At 38.3% G+C, this 12,095-nt stretch overlaps 1 non-coding gene across 1 annotated transcript; it reads left to right on the top strand.

Moving 5' to 3' along the window:
* Positions 1-208: 208 nt before the first annotated feature.
* On the top strand, positions 209-315 carry LOC141676429 (small nucleolar RNA R71). Its single transcript, XR_012557019.1, has one exon. It is a non-coding gene; the product is annotated as a small nucleolar RNA R71 (small nucleolar RNA).
* Positions 316-12,095: the final 11,780 nt, after the last annotated feature.

Here is a 12,095-nt window from a genome sequence, read left to right as displayed (position 1 = left end):
TGTATCCACCTCAAGTACTATTGCTACCTCGCCCTGTGGACATCTCTGGGTTGGATACTGATATTCATTAGCAGCCATCAGTTCAATTAGATCATAAGCTTCCTTATAGCTCTTTGCCCATAATGCTCCGTCTGATGCGGCATCGAGCATGGGTCTGGACTGTGCTCCCAACCCATTGTAAAAACAAGTGATGATCATCCAATCAGGAATTCCATGATGAGGACACTTCCTAAGCATCTCCTTGTAGTGCTCCCAAGCTTCACATAGCGATTCTCCCGTTTGCTGCACAAATTGAGTAATAGCGTTCCTCATTGCAGCTGTCTTCGCCATAGGGAAGAATTTAGTAAGGAATTTCTGAGCAAGATCCTCCCAAGTAGTAATCGAACCAGCTGGTAGAGAGTGTAACCAGCTCTTAGCCTTGTCCCTCAGAGAGAGTGGGAACAGTCTCAGCTTCACAGCATCTTCAGAAACACCGTTGAACTTGAAGGTGTCGCAGATCTCTATGAAATTCCTAATGTGTGTATTGGGATCTTCCGTTGGAGAACCCCCAAACTGGACTGAAGTCTGTACCCATTGAATTATGCCAGGCTTGATCTCAAAGGTATTAGCTGTGACAGCTGGCCGGACAATGCTAGATTGAATGTCATTGATCTTGGGTTGAGAAAAGTCCATCAAGGCTTTCGTTCGTGTTGCTGGATCTCCCATTGTAATGAGTACCTGAAACACAAAAAAATAAACCGTGAAAGTAAAAGAATCCGAGTCAGTGAACTTTAACGACCACTGATGACAAGCACATAAACTAAAAATTAACACCGAGTCCCCGGCAGCAGCGCCAAAAACTTGTTAGGGCGAAAACATGCGCTAATATTCACGCAAGTATACGCGTTCGCAAGCAGTATAAGATATAAATCAGATTCGTTCCCACAGAGACTGGTTTAGGTTAAGTTCAATTTATGCACCTATGCAACAATGTATGGTTATCGCTCAATGCTAAGACAAATAACAAATTGGGTTTTTATTAAACTAAGAGATTATACTAAATAACATTAACTAAGAGAATTGAGGTTGAATTACTATATATGACAAACATGGGATCCTAACTTCATTAAATACTTCATTCAATAGCCTTATTGTTTTTAACCTTAGCATGTGATGGTGATGACACTAATCAGATAACACGAAACTGATAAACGCCAACTTCGTTGCACGAGTACCATTCTACCAGACATCCACAAAAGAGATAGAAGCTGAATAGGCACCAATTATATTGAGACCCTATATGTCTATAGAATTTGACAACATAATGGTTTAAGCACAAGTTATCTATCTTGATTACATAGGGCAAGTCAAACAGTTAGAGTTACCTACGAATCATGCATACACATACATGAACCTATGCTAGCATGGCAAGTTCTAAACCTCTATATTCACTGTCGCTTCAATAGAGATTAACATGCTATCTTATATGTTAGCTATGCACATAAGATGAATAAGCACAACCAATACTAGGATATCAATCAATCACCACACACCAAGATATCGAAACAAATTAATTATTGAAATTCATAAGTAAATCCGCTAGAACCCCATGACAACGATTAGCCCAGAATCGAACTCATTGTCACCATGGGTTCCAATAAAAGCATGGTATAAACAAGGTCTTAATAAACTGAATAATAATTAAAGTACGAATAAATGAGATCTAGGTTCAACAAGAAAAAAACGAGCATCCAAAGTTACAACTAATTCAAAGAATCACAAGTTGAAAACATGATCTTTTTCGGAGTTGTTCTGTGCTTCTAGGTCTTCTCCTTGGTATCCCAATCTTCCCGGATGATGAAAACCCTTGTTTTTAAGTATATATACGCCCCTAGTGGACCTGGACCCTTAAAATCGTCAAATTCCACTCAAAAAAGACTTTTTCAGCGAAATCAGCGACCAGCCGCCTCCTGAGCGGCCGCTCAGCTCTCCTGAGCGGGCGCTCAGCTCTCTGAGCGGGTGCTCAGCTCTGCTGAGCGGGTGCTCAGCTCTGCTGAGCGGGCGCTCAGCTCTGCTGAGCGGGCGCTCAGCTACTGACTGGGAAAATATTCTGATGAATCTTGTTTTGGCCATAACTTGAGTTCTACTCGTCAGAATTAGGCGATTCAATTGCCCACGCGAAGCTAACGAGATTCTCTATAACTTGACAATGGCCTTGGCTTCCAATTCTGATCACTTTTCATCATATTTCCTTTAAAAGCTCTTTTCTTTATTTAACTGATACCTGAAATGCAATAACACAAAAATACATCAAAATACCAACAACTTGAGTCCAAAACACCAATTTAAGCTTGTAATAAAGCATTCCAAATGGATATAAAATCCACTTATCAGATATCTGTTTTGAGTGTAGCATGCGGTATTAACAGCCTCTTCCCAAAAACTAGTTGGCAACTGAGCATCTTGTAGCAAAGTTCTAGCAGCTTCAACCAATGTTCTATTTTTCCTCTCAACTACTCCATTCTGTTGAGGTGTTCTAGCTGCTGAAAATTCTTGAACAATGCCTTTGCTTTTGCAGAATTCACTTAATGTTGAGTTTCTGAATTCTGTTCCATTATCACTCCTCAATCTTTTCACACTAACTTTTCCTTCAGCTTGCTTCTCAATTTTCTTGATGTGCTCAATTATAATGTTTGGAGTTTCATCTTTAGATTACATGAACTCAACCCAAGTGTATCTTGAAAAATCATCAACCATGACAAGGGCATATTTGTTCCTTGAAATAGACAAGACATTTACTGGCCCAAACAAGTCCATGTGAATAAGTAAAGAGGTGCATTTATGGAATTCACAGATTTTGACTTGTGACTTGATCTTTTCATCTTTCCTTTCTGACAAGCTTCACAAACTTCCAGTTGAGTAAATTCCAGACTGGGCATGTCTCTCACAAGCTCCTTCTTGACTAAGGTGTTGATTGCTTTGAAATTCAAGTGAGATAGCTTTTTATGCCACAGTTTGCTTTTCTCTTCTGATGCCTTGGTGTAGAAATAACAGACTCCTTCCTTATTTGTTGAGTCTAAGTCTACAACAAACAAGCTTCCCTTTCTTACTCCCTAAGAGCAATTTCACCAGTCTTTTTGCTAATAAAAGCACAATCTTCTTTGTTGAAAACAACTTGAAAACCTCTGTCTGCAAATTGACTAACACTTAGAAGATTTACTTCTAATCCAGCAACTAGTGCTACATCTTTAATGACAACATTTCCAGAAACAATCTTTCCATGTCCCATTGTGAATCCTTTGTTGTTGTCTCCAAAGGTCACCAAAGGGCCATCCATCTCCTCAAATTATGATAGCAGGGCCTTATCACTTGTCATATGCCTGGAACATCCACTATCAATGATCCATATGACCTTCTTCCCTTTGCCCTGCATACAATGAGGATTAAGTGTGTTTAGCTACCTAAGCTATATTGGGCACTCTCTTCTTGTTAACTAATTTTGCAGAAGTAGAATGAGAATTTTGAGACAAAATGGAATTCATAGACTGTTGAGCATTTTCCCTTTCAGATATAGAACCAACTTTTGATTATATGAGATCAATTCTCAATTTGTAGCAACTCTTCATCACTTTCATGTTGCAGGGAATGCAGTCAAACTTGTCACAGAATGAATAGGGATCATTTGCCTTAGCTTCATTGTACTTGCAGACTCCTTCAGGTGAATTGCTAACAGTCTTTTTACAAAGATGAGTTAGGTGATTCATTGATCCATAATTCTCACACCTCTTTCCAGGAGCATCTGCAACATAAGCAAAATTATTGCTTTTGTTCATCCCAATCTTTCCATTTATATTCTTCTTTTTCTTTTTGACCTATTTAGCTTTAATCTCCTTCACATGCTCCTTAGTTTCTTGATTGGCTTTTGGTGTTTCAACAGAGATGGAAGACTGAGTTGTCTCATCATTTTTCTTTTCCTTGTCCTCATCAGCTATCTCCTGTTTGATGATCAACTCTTCTTCACTGAAGTTCACTTCACATGCCTTGAACAAAGGTGATTCAACTTTCTTCAAAATAATTGGAACATCTTCAGTTTCAGTTGATTTCCCTTTGTCACTGACAGACTTCCTCTTGTTGTTTAAATCTTCATAATCAAGACCAATGGCAATGTTTGCACATGGCTTTTTCTTTTCATGATATTGGCCAATCAAATCAGAAGCATTTTTGAAGGATTTCAGCTTCACTTCATTCGTCTCCAGCTTTTCTCTCAGTACTGCTTCAATTTCACTTGCACTAATTTGTTCTTTAAGTATGCATTTTCTTGCTTAGCAGTATCAAGCTCAACCAGTAACAATTCAGTCTCTTATTTTTCACTCTCAAGTTTTTTATTGATCTTTTTCAATCTGCTAACTTCCTCATTTGCAGCAACCATGCTTGTATGAATGTGGAACATTTCTGTGCTCATCTTTTCAACAGTTTCCTTATATTGACTCACATTTAAATCAATTGTGGTAAGAGTTGGTACCTGTGATTTAGATGATGAAGAATCTCTTTGCTCCAAGGCCATGAATGCATAGTTTCCAACTTTTTCATCTTCATCATTATTTGAATCATCCCAGCTCTTGCCCTCAGCAATATAAGTTTTCCCTTGTTGCTTCCTTAGAAGAGCATCATACTTTGCTTCCAATTCAAGATAGGCTTTGTCTTTCTTTGCCTTCTTGCATTTCCTACATTCTGTAGCAAAATGGCCCAACTCATCACAGTTAAAGCACCTTATTTTTGATCTATCAACAGATCCAGTTTTGTAGCCAGTTTTGCTATCAGGAGTGTACTTCCCTTTTCCTTTCCAGCTGCTGTCTTTGTTGAAGGACTGTCCTTTGCTCTTGAAAAATCTTGGTTTCTTTACTCTAATATTAGAGAATTTTCTGGCAAAGTAAGCCATTGATTTGTCTAGATCATCAAGCTCATCAAGAGTGTAGAACTCATCTTCTTCATCCAATTCCAGTATGACTTGCTCTTCAGTGTCATTGACTCTTTTCTCACTTGTAGAAGTTGCTGGAGTTGGGGATCTTTGCTCATCATTAGAAGTCTGGCCATCATTCACAATCAGTGCACTTGAGCCATCCATTACATATCCTTGACCATCCCTTAATGACTTCTTTTGAATCATTTCAAGTTCATAAGTTTTCAGAACCCCATAGAGCACTTCCAGTGTGATTCTACTCAGATCCCTTCCTTCTCTGATTGCAGAGATCTTTTGTTCCAAATGGTCAGGGAGAGTGAGCAAGAACTTCAAATTCACTTCTTCAACATCATAAAATTTATCATGAAGCTGCAAGTCATTTATCAGCTTATTAAACCTTTCAAACACATCAGTAATGCCCTCATTTGGTTTAGCTATAAAACCCTCATACTGAGAAATCAATATCCTTCTTTGATTTGACCTAACCTCCTCAGTTCCTTCACAGAGTATTTCAATATTTTCCCAGATCTGTTTAGCAGTGTCACAGTTGATAATGTTATTATACATTACATTGTCAAGTGACTCAATTAGTATCAGTTGCAAAGCACTGTCTAGGGAAACTTTCTCTCTTTCAGGTTCAGTATACTCAGAAGGATCCTTGGGAGCATAATGAGCTGGAATAACCATATCTCCATCTGTGGTTTCCTCAACTCTAACTACAGGAGTGAAAGGCCCATTCTTGAGGATACCAACGTAAAGATGATTGGCCATTCTTATAAACAACAACATTTTCTTTTTCAATAAAGTGTAGTTGGCCTTATCAAAGGGAGGAATCTTGATACTACTGATTTTCTGTGTATTCATTTTTCCAAGATCTAATCTGTATACTTTCAGATTTTGCTCTAATACCACTTGTTAGGTATGAATACAACACAGAGGGGGGGGGGGTGAATGTGTTTTGGCTTAAATGTTTGATTTTCGATCGACTTAGGCTTTAGCGGTTGGTTGTTGTTTACGATTTAGTAGAATAGATGTTAAAGATAAATAGCTGTGCAAATATGTAAAACAAAGATCTTCAAAACTCACTTAATTTTATATTAAAAATCAAGCAGTATTTTGCTACAAAATCTCTAAGTTCTTGTTTTAGAACTTAGCTTCTTTCTTGAGAGAGAACACACACAATTTTCTATTCTGATTGTTCTTCTTAACTTAACTAGAGGACCAGTGTTAACTTTATAACTCAGTTAACTGTTGGTTTATACAGTGGATAATAAGCATGCTATTAACTTTTCTAAACTGTCACTTGTCATTTCTATTTATAGAAAAGCAAATCTTCCATTTCTGGCTTAGCATATCTTTAGCATCCCGTGTTAACTTTAATCTCCTCTGTCAGTTAATCTTTGTCGTTGATCTTGCACATCTCTCAAGCTGCTTTTTATAGACTTGTCAATCCAACTGTGTGAATTGTTTGTTGAATTGCAACCTTGGATATTGAACTGTTCTGCAATTCTGTACTTAGAGAAATTTCTTCACTTCGAGATCTTCTGTTAAGCTATAGAGAACTCGACATCTCAATAGGCATGTTGGCTTGTCGATATCTCTGAAACTTCATTGTTGCCTAGACTTATTGACAACTCTGAGTTCTCTAGTGAATTTTGGTTTATCGATAACTCAGAGTTCTCTAATGGACTTTGGCTTATCGATAACTCAGAGTTCTCTAATGAATGTATACTTGTTGATATCTCTGAGTTCTCGACAGACAATTCCTGAGTTATCTACACCCGGTGGATGTTACTGATCCGTCGAGTAGTGATGGCTTATCCGTCGAGTAGACATTCCTCATCCATCGAGTAAATATTGCTCATCCGTCGAGTAGATTTTACTCATCCGTCGGTACTCTCTGGAGTTTAAATGACTTCTCGATAAGTCATTCTGGAGTTCTCGAATGATTTCTCTATAACACTAATTCTGTGACTTGTAGAGATCTTGACTTAGAATCTTTTACACCAAACAGATTTATTCAATTCCAAGCTTCTTCATAATTCTTCTGAGGCATGATCTTCTTGATCTTCTTCCAGATAGAATTCTTAGGCTTGACACTGTTTAGAGAAAAATGCTCCAGTCTGCTCCATTTACATTTTACAGACATTAAGTGTTACAAGTATGAATTACAGATTAAGGTTACAATACAACTAATCTTAGGGTTGTCAATATGACTTAGTCTTGTTATGATACAGGCATGTCTTGCACAACATGACACTTTATCAAAGTTCCTTTTGGAAAATCACTTCACAAGAGGTACTGTAGATAAAACTTTATTATTCAGAAATGTTAATGGCTCTAGTATACTTGTTCAAATTTATGTAGATGATATTATTTTTGGCTCTACAGATGAGAAACTTTGCAAAAAGTTTGCCAAATTGATGCAAAGTAAGTATGAAATGAGTATGATGGGAGAACTAACTTACTTTCTTGGCTTACAAGTTAAGCAAGTTAGTGATAGAATATTCATTAGTCAAACTAAATATATTTTTGATCTTTTAAAGAAGTTTGATCTAATGGATTGCACATCTGCAAAAACTCCCATGGCCACTGCAACTAAGCTTGAATTAAACACTTTTGAAAAGTCCGTGGATATTTAAATTTTAGAGGCATGGTTGGCTCACTTCTGTACTTAACAGCTAGTAGGCCAGATATAATGTTTGCTACATGTTTATGTGCTAGATTTCAGGCTGATCCTAGAGAATCTCACTTAATAACTATTAAGAGAATTTTCAGATATCTCAAGGGAACACCAAACCTTGGCATTTGGTACCCTAGAGATTCTGGTTTTGATCTAACTGGTTATTCAGATGCAGATTATGCAGGTTGTAGAATTGATAGAAAGAGTACAACAGGAACCTGTCAATTTCTAGGAAACAAGCTTGTGTCCTGGTTCAGTAAAAAGCAAAATTCAGTTTCTACTTCCACAGCTGAAGCTGAATATATTGATGCTGGCAGTTGCTGTGCACAGATTTTATGGATGAAAAATCAATTGCTAGACTATGGTTTGCAAGTTGAGAGGATTCCTATTTTCTGTGATAACACAAGTGCAATTGCCATCACTGAAAATCCAGTACAACATTCAAGGACAAAGCACATAGATATCAAGTATCATTTCATAAGGGAACATGTAATGAATGGTACTGTGGAACTATATTTTGTTCCCAGTGAGAAGCAGCTTGCAAATATCTTTACCAAGCCACTGGATGAATCCACCTTTTCAAGGTTGGTAAGTGAGTTAGGTATGCTTAATTACTCTTAAATCTATCTGAGTTAATTTGCAAGTTGGAATGCAGCCAGAAATTTAATTAATTTTTCAGTCTTGGATGAAATTTTGGCTAAGTCAAAATTTACATCTCGACGGATGACCCTTATCCATCGAGTTTGGTCATCCGTCAAAATACAATTTGCTAATAAAAATCAATTATTTTTCTGGAATATTTTATGTCTCGACGGATAACAGTTTATCCTCATCCATCGAATTGTCTTATTCTCAGCCGTTAATTCCCTATACATTATCTATCGAGTATACTTACAGTTTGTAAGCATAACACGACGGATAATGGGTGGAATTTTTACAGTTTATTTTTAAACGGATATTTTAGGCAATCTCTATTGGTCACTTTATTTTACTTTAGTATTTTTATCAGTTATTTTTTAGATAGTATAAAAGCTTATTTCATTGCAATTGCTTTTCTTTTATCATTCTCAATTCAACTGCTCTAATTTCATTCTCTCTCAAAGCACTTACTCTCTTTCTCTTCAAGCTCTTATTCTCTAACAATGGCACCTGTTGTAAAGATTATGTCTCAAACTGGGTTCATTTATGAGAAGAACAATTTCACTGCATTAGTGAACAAGGGTATTCAGTAATCGGATGACTTCACAAGATGATGGACTTTGTGAAGAATTGCAAGCTCAATTATGCCATCCTGGAATCACCCATAATCTTCTGTGAAGTTGTTGAAGAGATGTGGACCACTGCTACCTATAACTCTACAGATAAGACCATCACTCTAACCATCAAAGGTAAAGAATTCTGTATAAATAGTGATGTGATAAAAGCATGTTTCAAAATTCCTGATAACAATGTGACTTCACCAAACACTGACACTGATATAGTCAATATGCTCAATTCCATGCACTATGCACTACCTACTTCTAAACTGAGTGATATTAGGAGAATGGGTCTTAGGAAAGAGTGGAGTTTCTTGTGTGATGTAATTACAAAGGTTTTCTCAGGAAAGATCAGTAATTTTGATTCAGTGAATATTTCCATGCTTAACATGATATACATGCTAGTTACAGATAAATTTTATAATTTCAGTGATCTTGCCTTGTTTGAGTTAGGTTTTAAATTAGGGGAGTTAAATAAAAGAGGTAAAAATGTGTATTATGCTAGATTTCTTATGTTATTAGCTAACCACCTCTGTGAAGAGATTGTGCTTGAGAACCCAAACAACAAACTGGATTGTTGGGTTCAAGAGAGAAGGCTCATTGCAGATTTGAACAGGGCCAATCATCACAAGGATGTGCCAATGTTCTACTTTCCAGTAATGCAAGCACCTCAGGTAAGTGAGGTAAGTTCATCCATCCCTACAACTATTCCAACCTCCACAATTTCTTTGAGTTCAAAAGTAGCTATGGCAACTGTGCCAATGACCAAACAGTTGCCTACCAAAACTTCCAAACCTACTATTATTTCAAAATCCAAATGAAAGAAAGCCCCCTCTGGTATCTCCCAAAAGATGCCAGTTGAAAAATACACTAAAGCCAAAGAGGGGAGTGTGAAGGAGGGTAAGTTAGGTGAGGGAAGGGGTGAACATAAAAGAAACCCCAAGAATAAGGTTGGAGAGTTGAGTGAATCCCAGCCTAGCCACACTGCAGTTTCCCAACAAACTGCAGTGCTTAAAAAGGACAAAAGCTCATTTCTAGCTGCATCCTCCCAAAATGATGTAGCTATTGAACAAAGCTCTCAACCAAGAGCACAGGCCAAGAGGGTTAGGGACACAAGCTCACCCCAAACTTATGCCAGAAAGAAGAAATCAAAAACCTCTAGGGATGCACAGGGCACACACTGTGCAAACTGGTGCTAAAGACACAGTCATTGCACCTTCACAGATTCAGCTTGATGTGGCTCCAAAAAATGTGGAGTCACAACCAAAATCTCTAGTTATAGAAGCACCTCAAACACCATACTCACCAACAAATTCTCTGGATGTGGATATGATAAACACATCAATTCATGATTCCCCTTCTTTAACTCTGTTGAGGAAGCCAAAATCTAGTGCAAGTGAGCATCATCTGTTAGATGATTTGTTGGCTCACTTGCCAATCTTTTCAGGAACTGTTGTGTCATCTGTGCCTAAAATATCTTCAATCAGCACAGAGTCAACAATAGTTTCTATTCCCAGCTCATTCATTTCTACTCTCTCGACGGATATTGCTCATCCGTCGAGTAGTGATTGTATCCCGATGGATAAGCCTAACAGCAGTTATCCGTCGGATAGCAAAACCACTCACTCGATGAATATCACTCATCCGTCAAGTATCTCTGCACAGCTTCAAACTTCAATTCTTTCAAGTGCAGAAGATTTAGTGGTTGTACAGTCACTCTTAGGATTGAGAGAGAAAAGTGTTTTGAGTGAGAGTCTGGGTTTCTCCCAGGAAAAAGGAGAGGAAATGAGTGAAAATCTGTAATCCATTTCTTCAGGATTGGCAAAAGGGAGTGAGAGGAGTCCCACCTTAGTAGGTGAAGGTGAGGGTGTGAGGGTGGGGAGCCAGGGTGAGACCCTGATGTAATAAAAGAGAGAAAATGAGAGAAATGCAGGTACTGGAGCAATAAGGATGTATGTCATTGCCAGTGAGTCAATGAATGCCCAGGATGCTGACAGGGAAGGACTATCTCAGCATCTGAAAGCTGTTATAGATTCTACTTCTCTTGATGCTGAGGCATTTACTCACCCTGTTCCAGCTTATCAAATTCTAGCTGAACAGGGCAATAACAATGCAGAAAGGATGCTCAATCTGGTGCATACCACCCAGTCTATGCAAAGGGCTAAGGATGCCATCACAGCTTTGCCTTCTACAGCTGGTGATGTGGACTATGAGACTGGGGGTTCAGCTGATTTCTTTGGAAATGGGAGTGGGGATAGTGAAGATGAAGCAATGGACATAGGGGGAGAAGTATGCTCAAGCTCAAGGTCAGGTATGCCATCATGGGCATTCTCAAAGAACTGTGATGAGCATTACTTCAAGACAAACCTGATCCAGTTAATCAATCAGACAAATGCTGCTCTTCAAACCACTACCAATGCAAGCACCAAGAAGCTCCTTCAGGCACATCTTGCCTCCTTGCAACTTCAGCAAATACAAGGCTTCTAACATGCTAGAGATGTGAATTCTATGAAGGGTGATATTGAGGAGATGAAGAAGGCTATTTCAGACAGGATAGATTCTAAACTTCCAGAAGCTACAATACTTGACATCAAGAGGCAATTAAGGAAAAATTCTGATCTGTCAACCAAGATAGATGCCTTGGATACAAGAATGTCAGCCATGGAAGCATCTTTGACTGCCATTCATCTCCATCAAGCCCAACAAACTGATCTACTTCAAAAACTGGTGGCAGCTTAAACCCCCTCCACAGCTCAACTCGATGATAACAAAAAGGGGGAGAAAGGACCTAGTGAGGGGGAGAAGCTTCAGATACAAATCAGTAAAGTAATTGTGCCTTCAATTAATATCTCAAAGCCACCAGTTACAGATGGTATAGATCTGATTCAAGCAGCAGCAGCCAACTTGAAAGTTGCTGAGAAGGAAAAGTTGAGTTTGGTCAACTGGGAGAAGATTGATGAGGAGATACAGAAGAAGTTTGAACTTGTCAAGGAGCCAGTTAAGTCAGCCATCCATCACTCTCAAGTTAAGCAAATTAGTGTGTATGAGATGAGCATGAACTATCTGGAAAGAGGACAATCTTCCTGCATCAAGTCTCCAAAGGCTGAAATGATTCTTAAACCAAGGGCAAACTACTCAAAATCATCCTTAAAGAACCCCTTGGAAACTGTGTATGAGACACCCAAGCCTGATGAGAAGAAGCTTCTGTCAAGATCAA

Source organism: Apium graveolens, chromosome 7 (assembly GCF_009905375.1).
Source record: "Apium graveolens cultivar Ventura chromosome 7, ASM990537v1, whole genome shotgun sequence".
NCBI classification, from domain to species: domain Eukaryota; kingdom Viridiplantae; phylum Streptophyta; class Magnoliopsida; order Apiales; family Apiaceae; genus Apium; species Apium graveolens.
This window is presented reverse-complemented; position numbering and strand designations above follow the sequence as displayed.